This window comes from Chenopodium album, chromosome 21 (assembly GCF_948465745.1).
Source record: "Chenopodium album chromosome 21, dcCheAlbu1.1, whole genome shotgun sequence".
Classification (NCBI taxonomy): Eukaryota; Viridiplantae; Streptophyta; class Magnoliopsida; order Caryophyllales; family Amaranthaceae; genus Chenopodium; species Chenopodium album.
In genome coordinates, this window is record NC_137854.1 from 25,187,599 (window position 1) to 25,207,377 (window position 19,779).

The 19,779-nt window shown below is 39.1% G+C and overlaps 2 non-coding genes across 2 annotated transcripts; one reads left to right on the forward strand and one right to left on the reverse strand.

Annotated features, from left to right (window-relative positions):
* The first annotated feature begins 358 nt into the window (after positions 1-358).
* LOC145603246 (small nucleolar RNA R71) lies at positions 359-464 on the forward strand. Its single transcript, XR_014104771.1, has one exon. It is a non-coding gene; the product is annotated as a small nucleolar RNA R71 (small nucleolar RNA).
* Positions 465-9,189: 8,725 nt separating this feature from the next.
* Positions 9,190-9,295, reverse strand: LOC145603194 (small nucleolar RNA R71). Its single transcript, XR_014104726.1, has one exon. It is a non-coding gene; the product is annotated as a small nucleolar RNA R71 (small nucleolar RNA).
* Positions 9,296-19,779: the final 10,484 nt, after the last annotated feature.

A 19,779-nucleotide genomic window follows, 5' to 3' on the forward strand; every position in this document is an offset into this window, starting at 1 on the left:
AAGATTAGAGTTAGAGTGAGAAGATGTACCTCTCCCCTTAATTTGGGAGGGAAGAATTGGAGCTTGGGAAGGGGGCTTCTCAAGCTTTTCTTTGAGAGACATAACTTCTTTCCCTAAATCCGCAATTAAAGTAGTCAAATCATTGATGGCACTAAGTTGTTCGATTGAGTAACCCTTGCTTGTTGGTTCTCTCTCCACTTCTTGCCAATTCATGTAATGACGAACCACTTCATCAATTGCATCAACCACTTCTTCTTCCGTTTTGTTCATGATTGGGCCTCCGGCTCCGGCATCCAAACTTGCTCTCCCATGAGAACTCAACCCACCATAGAAGATATGTATGATTTGATAGGTAGGAATCCCATGGTGTGGACACTCCCTTTGAAAATCCTTAAATATTTCCCATGCTTCATAGAGACTTTCATTTGGCTTTTGCTTGAACCCTTGAATCAAAGCTCTTGCCTCCGCCGTCTTCTTTTGAGGATAGAAACGGAACAAGAAAGCTTTGGTGACATCATCCCAATTTCTCAAAGAATTGGGCTTCACTTCCTTATCTAGCCATTCCAAAGATCTTCCAATGAGAGAGAAAGGGAACAACTTAAGGCGAATGATCTCTTGAGATACTCCATTGACCTTGATTGTGTTACAATATTTTTCAAACTCCTTAAGATGGTTCAATGGGCTCTCATTCTTAGCCCCACTATATTGTCTCCTCTCAATTAGGGTGATCATTGCCGGCCTAATTTCAAAGTCAAGGTCGAACCCAAAGGAATGGAGGTCGAATGCACGATGCCTAAGTCAAGCTATTCCGAAGTCTAGTAGGGGTTTATGGTAGAAATTAGAGCTAAACTAGGCAATGCAAATGCTTGAACTAATCAAATGCAAAGGCGCTAGGGGAATGGATCCACATGCATCAACAATGAAGTTCAATCTACTTGGGGAATCAACCAATCAAGTCAAGCAATGTGAGGGAAAACCGAAATTGCAACCAAGAGAGTACATCGAGCTATTCTCCTAGAGGTCTAATTAGCGTCAACTACATCAAACACTAGCTAGGAAACATCACAAGATATCACAATCGAGTAAATGTAAGCCACAAATCAATGGTCCGTATCAATGTGAACTCGTAATGCAATCTAGTGTGAATAACAAGGATGATCAAGCCTAATCAAGCACACACATGCACAATATTAATCAACCAATTTAATCACATTATCAACTCAATCAATTTCCCCCAAATCAATCTCAATTCATCATCAATACATGCTTCACCACTACCCTAGCAAATAAACTACTCACAATCCATGAAGAACATCAAAATCAAAGCTAAACTAATCATCATTTCCGAATTCATCAATTGAAAGCAAATTGAAACCAACAAATTCAATCAAAATCAATCAAACTATCAATTAACCAAATCAAACAACAATACTAATGAAATCAAACATTAAATTGAATTAAAGAGTAAAGAATCCTTACAAACTTGATAGAAATCAAATCAAATGTAGCAATCTTCAATCATCAATCATCAAACCCACATTTTCTCTCTCTAAATATTCTAAGAACTAGTGTTTTTCTCTCTCTAAAATCTAATCTAATCTAAATCACACTCATTAAGATCTAATTCTCTCTCCATAAAAGGAAAGAAATAGCAATCAATACAAAGAGGAAGTTAGGATTGACGTCCAAAAGTAGACCCACGCCGGTGCGGGCGCTTGGAGGAGAGAGAGTGGCACGCACGGGAACACACCCAGATAGGTGCGCCCGCACGCACCAGGTGTGCGGCCGCACTCGACAGATGTGCGGCCGCACACTCCTCGAGTGCGCCTGCACAAAGCTGCAACCTCCTTCTCTTCTTCTTCGTCCTAGCTCATGCGGTGCACACATCCTAGATGATGGTAATGGAGGACAAGGTAGGCAGGAACTTTCTTGAATTTCTTGAAGGAAATAAGCCATGAAAAAGGCATATACAAGGCTTTGAAGTATGCTCCTTGGACCCCCCTTTGACTTGAAACTTCTTGCACAAGCTTTAGACATGAAAATCAATGAAAGACCATGGAGAGGAAGCTTGGGAATCCTTGGACAATCAATCACAACCTACAATCAAAGGATAAAAAGCAAGTAAAAGGGAAAAATAGCAAGTAAACTAGAAAATGCATAAAATAGAGAAACTAACTACAAAAAGCATAAAATGAAGAAAACTAGAATAAAACTAAGGAAAACTAAAGAAAAGAGTAATAAAATGAAATAAAATTCATCCAAAAAGGGACCAAAAGAGTGCCATAAATGTCACTCATTAATGGTTGTGGTGTAGTTGGATCTTGAGCATGTTCTAGGTTTAGAATTGATTTAATTTGTGATTAAAGTCTTTATATGCTTGATATTCTTTAATCTTCTTGCAAGTGCACATTGTTGGGTGATTAAAGGTGAATCTTTGCTAACAAGGAACGGAAGTTGACTTAGTTAAGGTTCATTGTTATCGATTGTTATTTAATAGTACCTCCTATTATATGGTTCTAATGTGGAAACATAGAGCCTATGTTAGGAGAAGCCAATTGACCCCAGAAGGCGGCTAGATTGGATCCTTTATTTCGATATTTGAGCATGTTTAGTTCATAATTAATTCAACTTCTATGCTTTTGTTTATGTTCAAGTTAATGCTATACCTAAACCATTTCCCTTAATATTTTATTCCTTGTTTTAGCATTTTTAGACTTTAGTTTATTTATCTCCTATTCCGGACTAGCTTAATTGTCGATAACATTTGGTGGTGTTTAACCGTTCTCTGTGTTTCGACCCCTATGCTTGCCTTATACTCGTATTAGGTTTGTTTAGGTTGTATAAATTGTATTTGATCTAGGTGTAGTCGTTTGACGACGCGATTATTCCCTTGTCAAATTGGCGTCGTTGCCGGGGAACGGCTTCCATTACCGTTGTGTTATCTTATTGAGACTAGTCCATTGTGTATATTTTTCCTTTGATTTATTTTTGTTCTCTTTGTTTTGTTTTTGTTGTTAAAAAATGGCACGTTTTTCTTTTCCTCAATATGATAGTGAGCCTTTTTATGTTTATTTCCATAGACTTGTAGAGTTTTTGAACTATAATGGTTGTAATCCTTGTGAAGCTTGTGAGATTTGTTATTGTGGCATGAATGAACAAACGAGATATGAAGTTGAAAGTAGGTTTAATGGTGAATTTCAAGCATTAACGGTTCATAGTGCTTGGAGCTTTTTTGTACGGTTCGCTAAGGATGTACGCAATAGGGCATATGTAATGTTGCTAATTTTGATTCTCAATGTGATAATATTTTTATTGGTGGCATGAATCCCCATGATTTATTTTGTGATCCTATATGTGAACCTAGTACAAGTGATTTCAACTCTTTTTCTCCTATTGTTGATGATGAATCTCATTTGCTTGATTATGCCCCCTTTCCCCAATATGATGATGCTCATGTATATAATGTGAATGATCCTCCCTCCTCATCTTCTTGTTCTTACATGGCTCCAAATGATTTCCCTTATGCTTCTAATGAATCCTTTTCTGAGGGTAATTCTATGGAAAATTTGAAGGAAGAGAAGATAATAAAGATAATGGAGATGATGGAGAGTTATAACGAGATGAGGGAAGTTGAGAATAGGGAGGTGGAAGCTAGAATGAAGATGCTTGAAAGCCAAATTCTCCAATTAGCCAACTCTCAAGAAAATGCCCTTCCTTCTTATTCTCTTCCCCATATGAGTGAGGATCCCATTAGAGAGCATTCGAGTGATGGTGAAGGAGTAGAGAATGAAGAGAGTGTTGATTTTGAAAATCCTAATCCTCTTTCACATCTTGATGAGTCTCAAGTGTATGTTTGTGACCCTTCAATTTACGAGTATATAGACTCTTTTGAGTTAATATGAGGACTTATAGATTATTGGATGATTTCATCGAGAACGCTTCTTGGGACTTAGATGAGTTTGAGATGAATCTACCTCCATTCACGCACGATTTTGGGACCTTGGGTTTTGAGATAGTTGAAGGAAAAGTTGTCTATTGTGGTGAAAAGGAGGATAAGGTTGATTCCCTTGGAGTTTTTGAGCTTGAGGGAGGTGTAGATCGTGAGTGCCCTTCGTTTGAGGGCTCTATGATTGATTTTCATGCCCTCATTGGCGATGTGAGGCCTTGTGGTGAGGGAGTAGCTACCCCTTTTCCCGTTTCTCATACCCCTTTTTCTCTAAGGTTTGACCACATCCTTCCTTACCCTATTTCTCTCCCTTCCTATCTCAAAGAGCCTATTGGGGAGCCGCCCTCTATGGATGATTTTCATGTCCCTCCTTCCATCATTGTTGAGGATAAGAGGAATTTTGCCGACAAAAAATTTTGTGATGAGGATTTGCCTTTTTCCTTTTCTTTCCATTCTTCTTTTCCTTCTTCTACTTCTTACTTTCTTGAGTTTCCTTTCGATCCTTCTTCTTCTTTCTTTTGGCATATCCCTCTTCACTTACGTGCAATGATTTTATTGCACGTTCTTATTCCGTCATTTGCCTATTTGCACCTCCATGAAATGTGTAGTAGTGCATTTCACAAGCTCTTGCGTGCGTTGAATTATTATTTCCTAGAGCCGTCTTTCTTGGACGTTAAACAAGCCTATGCGGGAAGTAACCCGTGTTTTATTGCTTTCATTTTCTTTTGTTTTTAGATTAGATTTTCTCTCATGGACGTGTTTGTGTTCCTTGCTAGGTACACAACTTGATATACTCTTGCGCATTGGTGATAATCAAGATTCAAGGAAATGTGCCTCAACTTACCTATCATGTGGAATTCAAGCCTTATTTGTAGAGATTGTGGCTCACATGAGGTTATTTCGGGTTTTTGTGTGATTTTGCATTTATCCCATATCCGGTACTATCCTTCTTTTTCCTCTCTCTCTTACTTATTGTGACTTGAAGATCATGTGTTGGTAATGTTGGATTAATTTTTCCTTGTTTTCCCCTCCTTGGTTTCATTGTTTATGATTTGAGAGCTTGGTTTCATTCAAGCTTGGGGGAGGGTATTTTATCAAGTTTGGTGGGATGTTGATTCATATATGTCATGCACTTGAGTATATGCATTTCCATGTTTTTCATGCTTTTGGAAAATCCAAAAAGATTTTTGGTTTACTTCAAGGCAAGTTTAGCAAAATTGTGTTTTGTTGTTCTTAATTGGACATTATATCTTTTGGATTTGTTTACTCTTGAATGCCTTTCTTCCTAAGTGGTTAATGTGTGCACGATTTGAGAGTGTCATTGGTTGACTCTAGGATATTACATTCTAAGGTAGCCGGGTTAAGAACTTTTAGGGCGCCATGAAACCTTAGTTCACGGGTATGTGGTAAGATGGTGTTGCTCTCTATAGTGGATTTGGCACCCTTAGTTGGTATTTGCTTAGTTATAATCCCGTGTGAGGTAACATTGTTCTAGCCTTCATCACTTTGTTGGGTGGCGCATTTGGATCCTTAGCTATGCATGTCTTGATCCTTGTTTTGACTTATAGCTCCCAAGATCGTGACCGAAGCACTCTAGGGGAGGAAAAGGGCACTTATTTCTCATTTTTTTTTCTTTATCTTCTTTTTATTTTGTTACAAATTTGATTTTCTATTGTGCATAAACCTACTTGCTAACCAATTTGAGCTTATGTTTCCCGCTGTTGTTTAAACCATGTTACAAACCTAATGGCCTATGTTTACCAACCTTTTTAGTTAGTGAAGCATTGGCATGTGAGGTTTGAGTTTTGAGTTGTTGATCATAAACAAGATGCATTTTGAGATTTGGTTAGAGTTGAGCTTGTAAAGAAATATGCAAATTCATGAAAATCAAGTGAAGTTTCAAAAAAAAAAAAGCCGTCCAAAATTAAAAAAGGCAAGGATAATGAATAAAGTTAAAAAAAAAAAAGAAAAGAAAAAAAAATTTGAAAAAAAAAAAGCAAAAACAACAAAAATATTTTAGATGGATTCATTTTCTTCCTTAGTTTAAGCATTGAGGACAATGCTTTGTTCAAGCTTGGGGGGAATATTGTGTGTTTGTTTTGAATAAGCTTGGGGGAATGGCATTACTGGTATTTTTGCTTGATATTTAGAGACTTCTTGAGTTGTTTTTGAGTGTCGGCCGCACTTTTTGGTTCACTTAGGAATTATCACCAAATTTAAAATTTTTACCCCGCCTTAACCCTTAGCCTTACGTTACAACCAATAAAAAGACCCTTAGACTCTAGTGGGTTAGGTCAAAAGAATGGTGGAGGGAGATAGACTTCAAACCTATGGAAAGAGTATGCATAGTTGAGACGTCAGGATTATCTTCTCAAAGTTTTTCATTTCTTTATCTTTTTCCGGTTCCTTCGTGGAATCACGGGAAGCTAGCTTAAGGGTTGATTTGAAGCTAGTGGAGAGAACGTGGCCCGATTGGTTGGGGCTAGGGTGGAGTGAGTCCTAAGTAGTTCTCTATGCTTAGCATGTGTTATGTTTCAATCAACCATCGACATCTTGGAACGTGCATACATTTGTCCATTTAGAAAGCTTTGCATTCATTAGTACTTGTCCTTATCTCTTGTCCATACATTTGTCCATTTTGCTTTTTCTCTTCGTGTTTCTTTTCCTTTTCCTTTTCCTTTTGTTGCCTTGCCTTGGCTTTTGTCGAGAGTTGTGGGGTAAGCTCTTAGGAAACCCTCACGAGACCTCACTCGTCCTCATAGGCGACTTTGGGGTTTTAAGGGCTTGTTGTAGCTAAAAACAACCGTGATTCCTACGACAGTGAGTTAGTGTACATTCTTTCTCCTTGTTTCTATTTTGTTTCTTTTGCTTTCAATAATTCCATCTTGTTCTCTTTTGCCTTATCTTTGCTCGAGGACGAGCAAAGGTTTAGCTCACCAATTTCAGCCACTCCGCAATTAAACACCAGCTATCACGACCACCAACAACACCAGCACCTCACCTCCCCTGCCCTCACACAACCCGCAAACACCACACTGATGAGTGACATTTATGGCACTCATTTGGTCCCTTTTTGGATGAATTTCATTCCATTTTATTATTCCTTTCTTTAGTTTTCCTTAGTATTATTCTTGTTTTCTTCATTTTATGCTTTTTGTGGTTAGTTTCTCTATTTTGTGCATTTTCTAGTTTATTTGTTATTTTTCCCTTTTATTTGCTTTTTCTCCTTTGTTTGTAGGTTGTGATTGATTAAATCCCGTGCTTCCTCTCCATGGTCTTTCATCGTTTTTCATGCCTAATGCTTGTGCAAAGAGTTTCAAGTCAAAGGGGGATCCAAGGAGCATGCTTCAAGGCCTTGTTTATGCTCTTTTCATGGCTTATATTCTTCAAGAATTCCAAGAAAGTTGCTGCCTACCTTGTCCTCCATCACCATCATCTAGGATGTGTGCACCACATGAGCTAGGACGAAGAAGAAGAAAGGAGGCTGCCAGTTTTGTGCGGGCGCACACGGGGTGTGTGCGGCCGCACATATGTCGTGTGCGGCCGCACATGGGGTGTGTGTGGGCGCACCTTTCTGGGTGTGTCCCGTGCGCCCTTCTCTCTCTCCTCCGAGCGCCCGCACCTGCGTGGGTCTTTTCTTGGGCGTCAAAACCGACCTTCCCCTTTGTATATATAGTTATTTTCCTTCTATTTTTAAAAAGAGAAGTTTCATAATAGAATTAGATCATTTTTCCTAGCTTAGTGGAGAGCTTCTCTCTCTAGATTTAGGGGTTAGTTTTAGGAGTAGATTTTAGAGAGAGAAAGTGAAGAATTTCAATGGTGATTGAGAGATTGAAGATCCAATGGTGACAATTGTATTGGAGATCTACTCTATTATCAATGAGCATTTCTAAACTCTATCTCATTTATTGTTTTGTTTAGTATTCATGTTTAGATTGTTTGATTTTGATTAGTTTTTGATGATTTGATGATTGATGTTTGATTAGAGTAATTGTTCTTCTTTAATTGTAGATTCTTTGATTGTTGATTATTGATTACTTTAGTTGTTTGTTGAATTGATGATGTTGCTAGAGTAGTTGTTTGGTTAGGGATTTGGTGAAGCTTGTATAATGTATTGAATTGATGTAGATTGGGGATTTTGATGGAGTTGATGATGTGATTAAATTGGTTAATTGATTATGTGCATGTGTGTGTTTGATTTAGGCTTGATCACCCTTGTTATTCACACTAGATTGCATTGTAAGTTCACATTGATACGGACCATTGATTTGTGGCTTGCATTTACACGATTGAGGTGTCTTGTGATGTTTCCTAGCTAGAGTTTATCGTAGTTGACGCTAGTTAGACCTCTAGGAGAATAGCTTGATATGCTCTTTTGGTTGCATAATTGATCTTCCCTCGCATTGCTTGACTTAGTCAACTTCCTATACCAATTTTCATTGTTCATTGCTATTATAAGTGAATCCTAATCCCTAGCATTTTACTTGTTTGGTTTCTTTGTTTTAGTAGTTGTTAGTATCCTCTTTTACCCTTTGTCTTCGACCTAGCTTAGGCACATAATTGGAAGCACTTAGACATTACCGTTCCTTTGGGTTCGACCCTTGACTTACCTCTATACTTGTATTTAGGTTTGTTGAGTGTTTATAAATTTTGTTTGGCTTAGGGAAGATTAGCCCAATGACCTAGTTTTCCCCACGTCAAAATGGTGCCGTTGCCGGGGAATGGTGTTTTGTATGCATGATGTTGTTGAGTCTATTCCACTCTATTTGCAAAATACAAAAAGATTTTACACTTAGGCTACACTTGTAGCCGTGCTACTAATATTTTCTTTGAGTTTTGTGTGTGTAGATCCCAAGTCATGGGAGGTAGTTCAAGAGTTACCTTGAAGGAGCTTGGAGTGCCCGGGGCTTATAGGTATGAGAGCGCCATAGCTCCACCTATATCACCGGAGAATGACTTTGAAATAAACCCGGCAATGATCACTCTTATTGAGAGGAGACAATATGGTGGGGCGAAGAACGAGAGCCCATTGAACCATCTTAAGGAGTTTGAAAAATATTGTAACACAATCAAGATTAATGGGGTGTCTCAAGAATTCATCCGCCTTAAGTTGTTCCCTTTCTCTCTCATAGGAAGATCTTTGGAATGGCTAGATAAAGAGATGAAGCCCAATTCATTGAAAACTTGGGATGATGTCACCAAAGCTTTCTTGTTCCGTTTCTATCCTCAAAAGAAAACGGCGGAGGCAAGAGCTTTGATTCAAGGGTTCAAGCAAAAGCCTAATGAAAGCCTTTATGAAGCATGGGAAAGATTCAAGGATTATCAAAGGGAGTGTCCACACCATGGGATTCCTACCTATCAAATCATACATATCTTTTATGGTGGGTTGAGTTCTCATGGGAGAGCAAGTTTGGATGCCGGAGCCGGAGGCCCAATCATGAACAAGACGGAAGAAGAAGTGGTTGATGCTATTGATGAAGTAGCTCGTCATTATATGAATTGGCAAGAAGTGGAAAGAGAACCAACAAGCAAGGGTTACTCGATCGAACAACTTAGTGCCATTAATGATTTGACCACTTTGATTGCGGATTTAGGGAAAGAAGTTATGTCTCTCAAGGAAAAGCTTGAGAAGCCTCCTTCCCAAGCTCCAATTCTTCCCTCCCAAATTAAGGGGAGAGGTACATCTTCTCACTCTAACTCCAATCTTTCAACTTGTTGCATGATTGTGGAATGTTGGCTATGTCAATTATGTGGAATGAATGATCACAATGCTTCTATGTGCCAAAATGTTTCTTGTAGTGAAAGTGATGGAAGTGAAATGGAACACATGAATTATGTCAATAATCATGCTTGTGAACCTAGAAATGATGTTCAAAGGAATATTGGAAATAGGAATTATCATATGAATCATGATGATTATAACCAAAATGGAGGTTATAGAAATCATGATTGCCAAGAGATTCATGGTAACTATAACCATCATGGTTGTAATGGTCATGGTCATGGCTATAGACATGGGGATCATAACCAAAGTTATGATAACTATGGTCAACAAAGGAGCCAAAATGAAACTAGGGGTAATTGGAACAATCAAGCTAGGGGATATTTTCAAGCAAGTTTTCAAGATGGTTCCCCAATTGATTTAGTTCCAAATGCTCAAAGTTTAAATGATAATTCCCATGACCAATCATTTTCTTCTAGAGAATTTTTGGAAAGTGTCATTGAGAAACAAGCCAAGACTTTGGAAATGTGTATGGTTTTGAATGAAGAGAAGTTTAATTACATGTTGGCTTATAACAAAGATTTGAGTGAAAAACTTTCTCAATTGACTAGTATATTCAAGGAATATGCAAACTCTTCTTCTTTGACTAGGAACCCTATGGATGCCATTGTTACTAGAAGTGGTAAGGTCCTTGAGGGAGGTATGCCTAAGAAGAGTGTTGCTAATGAGAGAACTAGTAAGAACTCCATTGAAATTGAAGGTGATGAATGCCCCTTGAGCGAAAATGTTGGTGAGAAACAAGTAGAGAAGGTGATAGAGAAAGAGAGAGAAGTTTTCAAACCAAGGCTCCCCTATCCTCAAAGATATAATAGATATAAGTTGGATGAGCAATTTGAGAAATTTGTAGAGATTCTTAAGCAACTTCATTTAACTCTTCCTTTCACCGATGTTGTTGAACAAATGCCAAATTATGCTAAGTTCCTTAAGGAGATTTTGAGTGGAAAAAGGACTTGTGATGTGGCGGAGACCATTAGCCTTACCAAGCATTGTAGTGCAATCATCATGAATAATATGCCTCCTAAGTTGAAGGACCCTGAAAATTTTTCCATCCCTTGTGCTATCAACAAGACCCAAATTGATAATGCCTTATGTGATTTAGGAGCTAGTGTTAGCCTTATGCCATATTTGGTTTATCAAAGATTAGGTCTAGGAGAACTTCTACCTTCAAAGATTACCTTGCAATTAGCCGATAGGTCAATCAAGATTCCTAAGGGAAAGGTAGAAGATGTGCCTTTAAGGATTGGAAAATTTGTTATTCCGGTTGATTTTGTAGTGTTGGACATGGATGAAGATGCTACAATACCTATCATCTTAGGTAGACCTTTCCTTGCTACATCGGGGGCTATGATAGATGTGAAAAGTGCTAAGATATCTCTTAAGATAAGAGAGGAAGAAATTGAATTGGATTTGAATGAAGGAATGAAATATCCTTCCTCTTCTTTAGAAAATTGCATGAGAGTTGAAGTGCTTGATAATATTGTGAATTCCATGCATGAGCACTTGCTCACATCTAACGATCCTCTTGAGTGTGTCTTGTTGAACAAGGAAAAGATAGGTATCTCAACCAAGGAAGAGCAATTGTATGAAAATTTGCTTAATGAAGGCGATATAGGGAGTGGAGAAGACACTTGCATGGGGATATCAAGTCAAGATGCTTTGCAAGTGGCCTCAACCAAAGAAGGTAAAGGTGTTCCCATGGTAGAGCTAAAACCTCTACCATCACACCTTAGGTATGAATTCTTAGGCCCTAATTCTACATATCCCGTTATTGTTAGTGCATCCTTGAGTGAGAGCCAAGCTCAAGCGTTATGTGGTGTTTTGAGAAAGCACCAAGGTGCTCTGGGGTACACAATTGATGATCTTAAAGGCATAAGCCCCGCTTTGTGTACACACCACATAACACTTGAGGAAGGCACCCTTCCTTCTATTGAACGACAAAGGAAACTACATCCCCAAATGGGAGAAGTGGTCAAGAAAGAGATCACCAAGCTTTTGGATGCGGGAATTATATTTCCCATTTCAAGCTCAAGGTGGGTCTCTCCCGTGCATGTCGTTCCTAAAAAGGGGGGTATGACCGTAGTTGAGAATGAGAAAGGTGAGCTCATTCCAACTAGAACGGTCACCGGTTGGAGGATGTGTATAGACTATAGACGTCTAAACACATCAACCAAAAAGGATCATTTCCCTCTCCCTTTTATTGACCAAATGCTTGAAAGGTTGACTAGGCACAAATTCTATTGCTTTCTTGATGGATATTCGGGATTCTTTCAAATTCCTATTCACCCCGAGGATCAAGAAAAGACAACCTTCACATGCCCCTATGGTACCTTTGCATATAGAAGAATGCCCTTTGGATTGTGTAACGCTCCGGCGACCTTTCAAAGGTGTATGATGAGCATTTTTGGGGACATGCTTGAAGAGGAAATGGAAGTCTTCATGGATGATTTTTCCGTGGGAGGTGTTTCATTTGAGGATTGCCTCAAAAATCTTGAAAGATGCCTAGAGAGATGTGAAAAGGTCAACTTGGTGCTTAATTGGAAAAAATGCCACTTCATGGTGGAAGAAGGGATTGTTCTAGGCCATAAAATTTCCAATAAAGGCATCGAGGTTGACAAGGCTAAGATTGAGGTAATAAAGAAGTTGCCTCCCCCGGTCAATGTGAAAGGGGTAAGATCATTTTTGGGTCATGCCGGATTTTATAGAAGGTTTATCAAAGATTTTTCTCTTATTGCTAAGCCCTTAAATGATCTTCTCCAAAAAGATGTTGATTTTGTCTTAAATGATGCTTGCTTGGAAGCTTTTAATAAATTGAAGAAAGCTTTGACTTCTACTCCTATTGTCCAAGCCCCTTGATGGGATTTGCCATTTGAGCTCATGTGTGATGCAAGTGATACGGCTATAGGAGGTGTGTTGGGTCAAAGAATTGACAAGAAGCTCCATGTCATCTATTATATGTCAAAGACTCTCAATGGTGCTCAAAGAAATTACACAACAACGGAAAAGGAATTCTTGGCTATTGTTCATTCTTTTGAGAAATTCCGTTGTTACTTGTTGGGGTCTAAGACTATAGTTTTCACCGATCATGCGGCTTTGAAGTATCTCTTTGGGAAAAAAGAATCCAAACCGAGGTTAATTCGTTGGGTCCTTGAGCTTCAATCTTTTGATCTTGAGATCCGAGATAAAAAAGGTGCTGAAAATGTTGTTGCGGATCATTTGTCTAGACTTGAAGATTTTCAAGTTCAAGACGATGGGTCTCCTATAGAGGACCGGATGTTGGATGATTTTTTGTATGCTATCAATATGAAGGAGCTCCCTTGGTTTGCCGATTTGGTGAATTTTCTTGCTTGTGGGGAGTTCCCTCTTTCTTTTTCCAACAATCAAAAGAGAAAGCTTAAGAAAGAAGCAAGGCACTATGTATGGGATGAACCAATCTTGTACAAAAGAGGTGTGGATGGATTGTTGCGCCGATATGTGCCAAATGAGGAAATACCAAATGTTTTGAAGGTGTGCCACTCGGATCCTAGTGGTGGTCATATGGGTGTTTCAAGAACGGCCTCTAAGGTGCTTCAATGTGGATTATGGTGGCCTAACCTCTTTAAGAATGCTTGGGAATATGTCAAAAGTTGTGATCAATGCCAAAGGACCGGGAATATTTCGAGGATGAATGAGATGCCCCAACAACCAATACTTGAATTGGAGATATTTGATGTTTGGGGTATAGATTTTATGGGTCCTTTTCCATCTTCTTATGGGAATCAATATATCCTTGTTGCCGTTGATTATGTGTCAAAGTGGGTGGAAGCCATTGCTTCTCCCACTAATGACCATAAAGTGGTGATGAAATTGTTCAAAAAGATAATATTCCCTAGGTTTGGCATCCCCAAAGCGGTTATAAGTGACAATGGCTCGCATTTTGTGCACTATGCTTTCCGGAAGATGTTGAAGAAGCATGGAGTGAACCAACGATTTGGTCTTCCTTATCATCCTCAAACTAATGGGCAAGTTGAGGTATCTAATCGTCAAATTAAGTTAATTCTTGAGAAGACGGTTGCAAGGAGTAGGAAAGATTGGGCAAATAAGCTTGATGATGCTCTATGGGCATATAGAACGGCTTTCAAAACTCCTATTGGTACCACTCCTTATCGCTTGGTTTATGGGAAATCTTGTCACCTTCCGGTTGAGCTTGAGCACCGCACTCATTGGGCTATTAAAAAGATCAATTTTGATTTGGCTAGTGCGGGTGAGCAACGTTGGTTAGATCTTCATGAGTTAGAAGAGCTTCGGTTGGATGCTTATGATTGTGCTAGCTTGTATAAAGCTAGAACTAAGGAGGTGCATGATAAGCTCATTGAGAAGAAAGAGTTTGTTCCGGGGGATAAGGTGCTTCTTTTCAATTCCAAAATGAGGCTTTTTCCCGGAAAATTGATGTCTCGTTGGACCGGCCCTTTTGTTGTTCAAGAGGTGTTTTCAAATGGTTCTATCGAAATTTCTCCCTTGGATTTTTCAAGAACATTTAAGGTTAACGGACATAGACTAAAGAGGTATTATGATGGAGTGTTCGTGGGGGTCATTCATGACATGACTCTCTATGATCCGCCTTGAAAGAGGTGGAGGATGTCTAGCTTAAGACTCTAAATTAAGTGCTTCACGGGAGGCAACCCGTGCTTTCTAACTTTTTCTTTCTTTTTCTTTTGGTTTTTCTTTGGGTTTTGATGATGTTTTTGTGATCTAATTTTGTTGTGTTTAATGTTGTAGGATGGTTTGAGTCAAATTCCAACAATTTTGATGCCAACTTTGAGGTAAACTTGTCCCAATTCTTAAGTTGGAAAGGTGGGTAAGAATGGAGAATGGTAAATACTTGTGTTTATTTTCATGATTTCAAGTTTTTCTTTCTCCAATATGAAGTGTAGCTACTGCCTATGTGGTTCCTCATGACCATCATGGGGTGTGCGCACATGATGAGGGAGGAAGAAAATCGGGAAAAAGAGCCCAGTTTTTGTGCGCCCGCACACCAGCACTGTGCGAGCGCACATCTCTCTTGTGCGGCCGCACATTGCTGGGTGTACGTGGGGTGGCTTTCCCTCCTCTCTTAAGCCCGATTTTTCCTTCTCTCTCTCTCCTATTTCATTCTACTTCCTCCTTAAGTCTATTGTGGTTGCTCATAGTTGCTCTCCATTCTCCTCATAATATTTTTCATTTTTCCTCATCAAAATTTTCCATAATTCTCATTACTTTGCTCCCCAAGTCTTCATTCTACATCCTTAAAGGTAATTTTCTCACTCCTAGTTTGAAAATTTTGGGTACTTTTTAATTGAAACTTGTTGGTATGATTGTTGGAGATGTTTATGTGTAGTGGTGTTTTTCTTGCTTAATTGTTGTGATTTTCAATCAATTGAAAGTATAATTGCATGTTTTATGTGATAAAGTTTCAATTTTCATATCTCATGAGAATTTGAGCATGACTAGTACTACCCTCTTACTCTCCACCATCACTACCACTTGTTTTTATGATGATGATTATGGAATTGTTGATGATGGTTTTATGAAATCTAATTATGATGATGATATTACTTGAGCATTTACGAATTTTGGCATGAACCTTGTTGGATTTTCATATGTTTAGTTTTAGGGTGTTTTGTTGATGTTGATGGTGATAATGGAGAAAGTGGTTGTTGGTAGTATGGTATATAGTTGCTTTTGTTAATTGTGAATTGGGGTAATACTTGTGTCATTTGTGATGCTTTGATTATGCATTATTCATCTCTATTGAACTTTTGTTTAACTCATGTCATATTGTCCTTTTATTTTTCCCCATGTACATGATTAATTTTTGGCACACCATTCCTACTATTGAAATCATTTTCTTTGTGCTTTATCTTATAGATGGGTGGTTCAAGACAAGCTAAGCGCGCAAAGGTTACAAATTCGAGGAAGACAATTGATCCACCTTCTTCCATCAAAGAAACTTATGGCATCAAGTTCACGGTTCAAGAGCATTGGGATAGATTTGAGAGTCTTTCTTCACGGAAATTGTATTCTACAAGATTCTATGATCGAGACACCACTACTCTTCTTGGGATAGACGACGATGTGCGGATGTTAGCTCGAAATTTGGGTCTTGAGCAATTCATTGACCTTAATGCTCCCACCTATGCAAGGCTCACCTACGAATTCCTATCTTCGCTCGAAGTGCTAGAGGATGGTGACGATAATGAATGTCCAACACTTACCTTCCAAGTATTCAATGAAGACTATTCTATTCCCCTTTCATTCCTAAACAAGATGTTTAACTTTCCGGAGCCTATTGATGGCAAGCCTTTGATTTATCCGGCCTATGAAGCTCTCCATCGCAACCATAGGTATGATGAGAATGATTGGTGGGATGATATTTCTATTGAGGATACTTATTGTGCCCAAACTTCCAAATCGGCCTCTATAGTCCATGGAGCGATGCGCTACTTTAGTCGCATACTTACTTATGCGTTTTTCTCCAAGGAATCTCTTGGAGCTATATCTCAAGAGCAATTAAGTTGGCTATGGTTGGCTCATCGATATAGGGATGATATGTTGGAGGACTTTGATGTAATTGATTTGGCTAGGCATTTGCTCGACCGCTTCATCGATATTCGTGACGGTTTCTTTCTCTCGGGAAGCATTCAAATTGGGGGTATGATCACCCTCATCATGCTATCGCTTAACAAAAAATATGCTTCCATGATTGGAGATCTTGTGGAGATTAAGGATCCTAGAGAGAAGTCTCCGTCTTGTTTGTTGGGCACGTTTGCCTTAATCAATCAAAAGTTCATTGAGCGCACTATCATGGACGATTTGTTTATTTGGAAGGTGTCTCGGACAACCGATTGGTGCCTCATTCCCTACTAAGGGTCGATGGTGAGAGAAAAGAGTTCGCCCTATCCTTGGAAGCCGCCCAAGAGAGATATTCCGGTTTTTTTTCGTCGGGTTTCCATGCCTTCTTCGGGTAATGCTCTTCCAAAGTCTAAGGCCTCTTCATCTAAGGGAGGTATCCCTCAAACTTCTTCTCCTACTCCTCTTCCTCCTTCATCCCCTGCCTTGCATGATTTATCTAGCTTGCATGCCAAGATTGATTCCCTTTCTATTGCATTGTCTTCTTCTTCTATGGGGAATACTTGTTTTGTGGGTGGTTATGATTATCATGCTAGGAGGGTGTATGACTTTCATGTTTCTAGAGGGGATATTGAGCCTTATGTGAATTATCCATATCTCCCGGTCCAAGAGGGCCCTGTCCCACAGTGGGAGCCTTTTGACAAGGCGGTGGGGCCCCGTCTTTGCTATCCCTACTGGGAGGGCCCGCATATGGCGCATAGTGCCATTCGTGGAACCTCTAAAGGGGATTACGATTACAGGAGGCCGGGAGGATGTGACTGGACTTATGATCCAGCAAACCCTGCTCCTTTCCCTTCCCCTGAGACTGAGGGGAGATGGGGTCGTTCAGGGCCCCCTGTCTTGGATGACTGGTCTGCCTATTTTGCTGCTGATGCCCTTAGGAGGTTGGGTAAGGCTAAAGGGAAGGAAGTTGTTTCGTCAGGTGGGGGGAGTACTAGTTCTACCCCCTACTTTAGTGCCGAGTAAGCCATTTTGGCTACCCCCCCCCCCCCCCCCCGTATGCATGCTTTATGATTATGCTTTGTGTTTGCCCTATGTTGGATTTAGCTTGGGGGAGGGGTGGCTCATTTCTAGCTTGGGGGAGTTGGTTTAGGTTGGTTATGGTTTGCATGGTTCTCCTCCTTGTTAGTGGTCTACTTCGCATTTTTCCTTCTTAGCCTCTATGTCCTCTGTCTGCTCTGATGTCTCTGTGATATTTTATCTGCTGTTTCTTTGATGATGACTCGCTCTGTTCTTTATCTATCTGCTCTGCTATTACTCTGATGATTCTTGTTGCTGATGATGTTTCCTGATGTTTCACTGTCTCTGATATATATTTTCATTTCCTGTCGTTATGCTGCCGAATTTTCGGCTGTTTTCATTTGGAAGTTACTAACAATTTTCTTTGTATATAGATTCTTTTATTCTCTTTTTCTCACTTGGTCTTTGGTCAAAGCTTTTGTTTACGGAATGCAACGAGGTGGCTTCTACTTACTTCGTTTATTTTTGCTAAGCTTGGAGCCGGTGAGATCTTTCTTATTTTTCTCTTTATTTTTCTTGGTTGCATAGAATAGATTTAGTTTAGGGGATGTTGAATGGTTCGAGGATGAATGCTTGTTAACACGTAATGTGTTTGGGATCGATGACAATGATGTCATTCGATCACTTGTCTGTCGATTGGGATTCTTATGTGTTTAACTTGCATTCTAGTGCTTTCATGTTATCTCTCCTATTTTCCTTTTCTATGTTCCATTACTTCGCTTTTATTTTCTTTTATTTTCTCTTTCTTTTATTTCCTTTCTTTTTCTTTGTGGTATAATTTTGAGGCTTTAATTTTCACTTTTCTTTTGAATTGGACCTTGTACATTGGACTTTGTCTTTTGCGTGATTTTCTTCCCAGGTTGTAAAGGTATGCACGGTTTGAGACTATGTTTGGTTGACTCTAGGATAGTGTATGCTAGGGTAGTTGGTTTGAACTAGAGGGATCATGAAGCCGGATTCTACTTGTTTGTGGCACGTTGGTAGTTGCTTCCCATAGTTGATTTGACACCATTAGTGAGTTTTTGCCACATCCTTGTGAGGTTACTTGTTTTTCTAGCCTTCAACATTCTTTGATTGAGCGGCATGGATCCTTGACTATGCATACCTAATCTAATAAAGCTTGATGTATGATTCTCAAACACGAGACCGAACTATCTAGGAAGGACAAAGGCACATTTTTCGGGGTGGTATCTTCATTTTTGTTATACTTTGTTATTTTCTCTATTTTTGGGTTTACATTTGCCTTCTTGCAACCATTTGAGCCTTATACCTTCTTTTCAAGCCACATCTTTAGTTCTTTGGCCTTTTGTTTCATTTTTCTTTCTTTTCTTGGTTTTTGGTGAAGCAATTGATCATACTTGATGGAGTTTGTGGTGGAGAAGTTGATATGTTTGGTTCTTATGAAAGCATGTTTGTATTTTGAATTCTTTGTGAATAATGGCAAATGAGTATGAGTAAAAGCCGTCCAAAGTTACAAGAGGCGAGGACAAAGCACTTTCTTTATAAAAAAAAAGTGAAAAATGAAAAATTCAAAAATATTTTGATGTGAGTTTTCTCCCTTTTTGAGCATTGAGGACAATGCTCCATTTTAGCTTGGGGGAATTGAAGCGTTCTCACGCTTTTTGTATATATTTTTGTGAGTATAGCTTCGAGTAAGCTTGGGGGTGGTGTTTTTGTTTGGTGACAACTTAGTCTTGGTGTAAAGATATGCGCAATCTTTGCTTCACTATTAGGAAAACCACCAAAAAAATTTTAAATTTTAGCCTACCTTCACCCTTTATGCCTTACGTTACAACCTTGGGGAAAGACCTTTTGACCTAGATAGTTGAGTCACTATTCGAGGGAGGGCATCATGGGTCATTGCCTAAGGAAAGGGGATGCATAGTCAAGATGTCGAGTAGCCTTAAAATATTTCTTTTCCGGTTCCTTCGAGGAATCATTGGGACGCTCACTAAAGGGAGATTTGAGACTAGTGGGAAGAACGCGGTAAGATTGTTTGGGATGAAAGTGAATTGTGATAACTAGTTCCTATGCCTAGCATACCCTATGTTTCAATCAACCTTGGATATCTTGAAACGTGCATACCTTAACTACTTGAGAAAGATTGTCATTCATTTGCTTTATAGTCTTTATGTTGATTCATTTCGTAAAGGTTTGTTTTTCTTTCTTTTTCTTCTATGGTTTGCCTCATTGATGTTTGGTGGAGAGTTATGGGTCAAACTCTTAGGATACCCTTACGAGACCTCACTCGTCCTCATAGGCGACTTTAGGGTTTAAAGGGCTTGTTGTAGCTAAAAACAACCGTGATTCCTACGACAATGAGTTTTAGTGTACATTCTTATCTTAAGTCTTTCTTTTTCGTTTTCAATAAAATTTTCATCCTCTC